This window comes from Leptonychotes weddellii, chromosome 8 (assembly GCF_054177405.1).
Source record: "Leptonychotes weddellii isolate Sample4059 chromosome 8, ASM5417740v2, whole genome shotgun sequence".
In the NCBI taxonomy this organism is placed as follows: Eukaryota; Metazoa; Chordata; class Mammalia; order Carnivora; family Phocidae; genus Leptonychotes; species Leptonychotes weddellii.
The window spans coordinates 88680224-88687808 of NC_138376.1; the positions used below are offsets into that span (position 1 = coordinate 88680224).

The 7585-nt window shown below is 38.5% G+C and overlaps 1 pseudogene; it reads left to right on the top strand.

The window, feature by feature from the left end:
* Nucleotides 1–1358: 1358 nt before the first annotated feature.
* On the top strand, nucleotides 1359–2193 carry LOC102725981 (small ribosomal subunit protein eS6 pseudogene; annotated as a pseudogene).
* Nucleotides 2194–7585: the final 5392 nt, after the last annotated feature.

The following is a 7585-nucleotide window of genomic DNA, read 5'->3' on the forward strand; positions in this document are numbered from 1 at the left end:
TTACTATCACCCCTGGAAGTTTGCTCATGCTTCTTCCCAGTTACTTTACCAACCCTAAGGCAACCACTCTTTGGATTTCTGTGACCATAGGTAAGTTTCCCATGCTACTGAACTTCATATATATGGAATTATATAGTATGTACTCTCTTTTTTTAAGTTATTTATTTATTTATTTAGAGAGAGTATGCATAGCGAGGTGGGGGGCAGAGGGAGAGAATTTTAAGCAGACTCCGCACTGACCACAGAGCCCAGTGCAGGGCTCGATCTCACTACCCTGAGACCATAACCTGAGCCAAAATCAAGAATTAAACGCTTAAGTGACTGAGCCACCCAGGTGCCCCTAGTATGTACTCTCTTATCTGGCATCTTTCACTTAAAAATGTTTTTGAGATGCATCCATGTTGTTGCATGATCAGTAGTTTGTTCCTTCTTGTTGCTGAGTCATGTTCCATTGTATGAATACACCATAATTTATTCACTCACCTTTGGTGGACATTGGTTTGATTCTGGCTTTGAACTGTTATGAATAAAACTGTTATGAACAGTCTTGTGCCGTATGTAAATTATACTTTAATCAAGAAAACAATGACAAATTCCAAAAACAAAAGAAGATCTATTTTTAGGTAACATCTTTGGTCATTTAAATGAGCAAAGAGAGAGGGCTACTGCACAAATAACAGTGAGGTGGTAGGGATGAAGTATTTAATCACTCAATGTTAGCACTATCAATGTGATCAAGAAAATGCAAATGGATTCAAACTGGATATGTATACAGACTAGAAAGCAAGTGGAGAACACACTCATTTGCCAATACTAAGCCGCCATAAATTCTGGAAACACAGTTTGAAGCTTAAAAGAAATGCACACTTGGAAATGAAGTTACTATCTCAGAAGACATTCATAGGCTTACGTGTATGAATCAGTTGCTGTGGCTGATTGTGCAATGCAAACCTCTGCTCGATTAGTGGACCTCAGCCTCAAGAAATGTGTGCTAAAATCAAGCCCTTAATAAGAAGACCCATATTTCTAGAATTTTATAGAGGAGTACATGAATCTTAAAATAAGTTTCTATGTATGTGGTCAATTTGGTGCAATGTCCCAACTGGGTCTATCTAGAACTGTAGGAAATAATCCAACATCACTGATAGCTCTTCACAATAATATGTGCTTCCTACTTACCTCCTAAAGTCTCCAATTATAGGGGCACCTGGGTGGCTCAGTCGTTGGGCGTCTGCCTTCGGCTCAGGTCATGATCCCAGGATCCTGGGATCGAGCCCCGCGTCGGGCTCCCTGCTCCGCGGGAAGCCTGCTTCTCCCTCTCCCACTCCCCCTGCTTGTGTTCCCTCTCTCGCTGTGTCTCTCTTGGTCAAGAAAATAAATAAGATCACTCTTTTTTGTGGCACCTCGGAGGCGGTAGGCTGCTTCAGGATGAAGCTGAACATCTCTTTCCCAGCTACTGGCTGCCAGAAACTCATTGAAGTGGACAATAAACACAAACTTCGTACTTTTTATGAGAAGCGTATGGCCACAGAAGTTGCTGCTGATGCTCTGGGTGAAGAATGGAAGGGTTATGTGGTCTGAATCAGTGGTGGCAATGACAAACAAGGCTTCCCCATGAAGCAGGGTGTCTTGACCCATGGTCGTGTCCGCCTGCTGCTGAGTAAGGGGCATTCCTGCTATAGACCAAGGAGGACTGGAGAGAGAAAGTGCAAATCTGTTCGGGGTTGCATTGTGGATGCCAATCCCAGTGTTCTCAACTTGGTCATTGTAAAAAAAGGGGAGAAGGATATTCCTGGACTCACTGATACTACTGTGCCTCGTCGCCTGGGGCCCAAAAGAGCCAGCAGAATCCACAAACTTTTCAATCTCTCTAAAGAAGATGATGTTCACCAGTATGCTGTGAGAAAGCCCCTAAACAAAGAAGGTAAGAAACCTAGAACCAAAGTGCCTAAGATTCAGCGTCTTGTTACTCCACGTGTCCTCCAGCACAAACGGCGGTGTATTGCTTTGAAGCAGCAGTGCACTAAGAAAAATAAGGAAGAGGCTGCAGAATATGCTAAACTTTTGGCCAAGAGAATGAAGGAGGCCAAAGAAAAACGCCAGGAACAGATTGCCAAGAGACGGAGACTGTCCTTTCTGAGAGCTTCTACCTCTAAATCTGAGTCCAGTCAAAAATGAGATTTTCTGTGACAAATAAATAAGATCAGACATCAAAAAAAAAAAAAAGATCTTTAAAAAAATAAAAATAAAGTCTCCAATTATAGAACAATCTTTTAAATAGTATTAATACCTTGATGGAAGTTGGTCAAAATTCTCAATTATACCTTTATCTGTGTACTTTTATATTTTCTATTTTTGGTGACTGATAAAAATAAGCTATATTAACATTTTAAATATTTCTCCAACTTTCTGTTTTGAAAAATTTCAAACCACAGTTGAAATAATACTAAAATATTATTACTGCCATTAAAAAAAAAGTGATCACTACAAAGTCATTTCCTTTTTTGACAAGGGTATTTGAAAGACAAAGTACATCAGGTATTATGGACTGCATCTGGGAGGAATTGGCACACTTTCTAATCCCTCAGGCTGGAGGGGGCATCATTCCCTAAATTCTAAAGAGGTACCACGTTTGTTTCCTGATGCCCTAGGACAAAGTTAAACTGGGGGTGGGAGTGGGGAGAATAGGTGGAGCCATAGTTTATAAAAGATCCTAAAGGTGCTGTGTTACTCTAAAAGGAAGCTTCCTGGGAGAACTTTAACAATGACCTGGCTACAGACCAGATTTGCAAATGACATGAAATTAGCGAGTAAAATTACTCATTAGAAATAATTAATGATCCTCCAAACATGAATAGGTTAAAAGAATTAGCCTAATTTAATAAAAATTAATACAACCACATGGAAAGTGTTGGACACAAACTTCAATGAAGTATAATAAGAAGCCTAACTCAGCACATGAATACGTTAAAAGTACCTACTTGTTAAATTTTTTTTTTTTTTTAAAGATTTTATTTATTTATTTGACAGAGAGAGAGACAGCGAGAGCAGGAGCACAAGCAGGGGGAGTGGGAGAGGGAGAAGCAGGCTTCCCTCCGAGCAGGGAGCCCGATGTGGGACTCGATCCCAGGACCCTGGGATCATGACCTGAGCCGAAGGCAGACGCTTAACGACTGAGCCACCCAGGCACCCCCTACTTGTTAAAATTTTAATCTTATTAGGAATGAAAAGGGAAATATTGCTGCTCCAAAAGCTAATGTTCTCCCAAGATTCATTTAAAGAAATATACTATGTAAAATATAGGCAATAAGAATCTCATTCTATTTTGTTATCTGGATGTTACTTTTTTCAGTTCAGGGCACCTGACTTTAGGAAAAACACTGGCATAATGAATCTTGTTTATTAGCATACACAATGGATAAGGAACATTGAAGGAATTTATATATCGCTAGGTTGGTAGTGGTGGTGGTGGAGGGAGTGCCGAGCTGTTGAGGGGAAGGACAGGATGATGATCTTCAAGTACTTAACTCTTTTGTGGAATCAGGCTAATTATATTCTGCAAGACTACAGGGGTCAAAATATGGAGATGTGTTGAGAGCCTACTGTATGCCAGGTCCTTTGCAATAGCTGGATCTTATAAGGCAGTGTGTTTCTGAGTAAATCTAACAAAACTGGGAAGGGAGTGAATATTCCCTCCCTTGAGGAGTCCAAGGAAAGGTTGTCCATGATTCTCAAATCTGTCTGTACCTTTGTATCTAATTTAACTGGTTTGAGGGTAGAGCCTAGGTATCAGAATTTTTTCAAAGCACCCCAGCTATTTTAAGATTTTACTTATTTATGAGAGAGAGAGAGAGACATAGCGGACAGGGGGAAGAGCAGAGGGAGAGGGACAAGTAGACTCTGTTCTGAGCACGGAGCCCAATACAAGGCCTGATCTCAGGACCCTGAGATCATGACCTGAGCTGAAACCAAGAGTCAGATGCTTAACTAACTGAACCACCCAGGTGCCCCACTCCCCAGCTATTTATAATGGGCAGTTGGGTTTGAGAAATATTAGGCTAGATAACTGTCTGGATGTAAATTAAATGTGAAATTAAAATGGAGAGGAAGGTAAATGGAAATTAATATTTATTACATATTATATGCCAGGCATTGTGCTTGGCATTTTCACACTCTAACCTGTATTAACTATGTTAATACTTGGAATCTTTTAACACAGTGCCTGGCACATAGTAAACTCCCAAATGTATGCTTTCTATAACCTTATAATGGCATTCTCTAAATACATCCCCCCTGGGAGAATATTAGCTTATAAAACAGGTTATTATCATCCCTGCATTATGGACAAGGAAACCAAGGCTCAGAAAAGGTATTTATTTTGGCTAATTCACTAGTTAGTAGATTGTAAAACTGTGATTTAATCCCAGTTTAAAGCTAGTGTGTCCAGGTACCTGGCTGGCTCAGTCAATAGAGCATGTGACTCTTGATCTCAGAGTTGTAAGTTCAAGCCCCATGTTGGATGCAGAAATTACTTAATAAAATCTTTGAATAAATAAAGCTAGTGTGTCTTCTCTGTCTCTTCAGGCCACTAATAAGACATCTGGGTATTTATAAAAATTAGCAGCTTCCTTAAGTGGCCCTTTTTACTTTTAATAGAACCATTTCTTCCTGACCTATTCTCAAAAAAATTACATTAAATGCAAATCCTGAAAAAGTGAAGCCAAAAAGTAGACATTTTCCTAATGTGGCCTGACAGAACTCTTCTGTAAGTCTTGAGAACTGCAGAGGCCAAAGAAAATGTATTAAAGTGGCCCTTCAGAACTGAAATAAAACACTTGAAGCAGACATGGAGAAAGCACTGCTCACAAATGAAATACCTCCCTTATATACAGTGAATGGATAAATACTATATCCATCACATTCATAGTCTAGACTTCAATTATATATTGAGGGAGGGGAAGTTAGCCCTGAAAGGACAGTCCTGATCATCTCGGACACCTTTTTGCCATCTTAATCCTGAGTTTTCTTGTGCACATGACTGGTTTGAGTATGTGAATTTGCTGAAGAGGAAACATTCAAAGAAAAATACCCCCTCAATGAGACAGTGAGTTCCTCAAGAGCAAGGACAACCTTCACTTTACTATCCCATATAATCCTTAATAACCAATACAACATAATAATTGCTGCAAGGCTCCACTACTTTTCAAAAATAAAATATGCTTCAAGTGGTGAGCATTGAATTGACGTGATGCAATGCTAGATTCAGATTCTTTTTGTCTGTTGCCTGGCCAATTGTTAGAAATTTAGAGCCTATGTTAACATACACAAAATGGTATATTTGATAACTGAAATTTTCTTTTCTGAGCTTCATGTACTGTTTCTGTTCTGAGCTACATTTTTATAAACCAAAAATACAGAATATTTTATTCTAGAAAAATATGAAGCTACAGGTCCTAAATACTGTTAAGGGACTCCTTTAGATAACCCAATATAGTAACTACCAGTGCCAATTTGACACCCAGATGTACCCTACTTATATCCAGAAACATAATTTTACACATTATGTTTTGCAAAGTATGGGGTATATCTTTTTTTTTAATAAGATATTATTTGTCAGAGAGAGAGAGAGCACAAGCAGGCGGAGCAGCAGGCAGAGGGAGAAGCAGACTCCCTGCTGAGCAAGGAGCCCTTCACAGGACTCAATCCCAGGACCCTGGGATCATGACCTGAGCCGAAGGCAAACACTTAACAGACTGAGCCACCCAGGCATCCTGCAAAGTACTGAGTATATCTTAGGTACTCAAGGAAAAGTTGATAAAGGACATTTCATTTTTACCCTTTTACCCACTGGCATCTAGCTATACTTTACCCATCTTAAATTTTAACTAGATAACCCTTGTCTTAAAGTCACAAAAAATTTCATGGAGGAAAGTTTAATTTTCACATGTATTTTATACACTTTGAGATATTCAAGAAGCCTAGAACCATGCTGTCCCATCTAATTTAAAATTTACCAGTAGCACAAAAAAATGGGAAGTTTTTATTAATATATTTATATGTACTTATCAAAAATATTACCATTTCAACATGCAATCAATATACAAAATTGAGGTATTTTACATTTTTTCCATACTAAGTCTTTGAAATCCAGTGTGTATTTTATACTCAGAGCAGACCTCAATTTGGACTAGACACATTACAAGTGCTCAGTAGCCACTGGTGGCTAATGGCTACTGTATTGGACAGCACATGTCTAGAGTCTAACTCCTATCTCCAGTGTTGTCACCTTAAAATATACAAAAATAATGCACATAATTGTTGATCCAAAGTTAAGTAATGCTCTGTTAAAATGGCAAGTGAAAGGTTAAATGTTACAGGGTTTAGACTTTTCTAATCACTTAAACAAGAAACTTGCTTTTAAAAAAGGCTTTGTAAATTTTTTTACGTCAATTTTACAATTGCCTTAAAAACCATAAGTCTTTCTGGGTACTAGGTATTTTGTTCTTTTTTTCCATTTGAGTTTTCATTTTGTCATTCAGTATTTATCTCGTAACAACTATGAGCAAAACATGCTAGAAGCATAAAAGATATCCCATCACCTCTGCTTTCACAAAGCTTCCAAACTAGATAGAAAGGGAAAGAGTGAAAAATCTGTGAAAATGTGTTTGTATTTTACTGTATCACCTTGTCATTTGTCTGCTTATCAGTTTTTCCCCAATTCTTTAACAATAAAGGGAATGACTTTATCTTCTTATTCTTATCTTCCCAAGGCCTGACAAAATGCCTTACTAAATATTTGTGGAATTCACTGTTAACAAACTATGTTATTTTCTAGAAAAGAATTCCCTGTAAGCACACCAAGTACTTGAGAAGACATTTCATTTTCCCTAAGGGAACAGAAAAGCTGTAAGGCAGAAGAGTTACCTCTCAGGCCTTGAAAAATTTGACACAAATAGAAGGTGGGGAGGTTTGAAGAAAAGAATGAATAAGTATTCACAGCTAAGAAAGTATGAGGATAGAAGAATTTATCACTTACGATAGAAACTGTTTACTTATTAAATGTGCAAGTGAACAAAATTAGAACCCAAATGACCTGAGAATATCATTTACAGAGACAGAAATGGAGGCTTTAAGGAAGTGGTGGTGCTATACAAGCTATATAGAAAAAAGTGACATCATGAGTAAGCACTTGCAATTGTTAATTTTATTTTATTTTTTAAAAGATTTTATTTTATTTGAGAGAGAGAGAGAGAGCACAAGAGGGGGTAAGGTCAGAGGGAGAAGCAGACTCCTTGCCAAACAGGGAGCCCGATGTGGGACTTGATCTCGGGACTCTGGGATCATGAACTGAGCCGAAGGCAGCCACTTAGCCAACTGAGCCACCCAGGCGCCCTGTTAACATTTTAAAGCCAAACCCATAGCAACAGTCCTCCCAACCTTGCAAGGTACAGTAGTGTGCCCTAGTTCCTTACTTTTGGGATAATGTCTGTTGTATCCATTTTTAGAACTTTAAATTCTATAATCTGTTGTTATTTTGAACAATTTCTTCACGCATGTTTATGGGCGGAGTGAAAAATAAGAAATC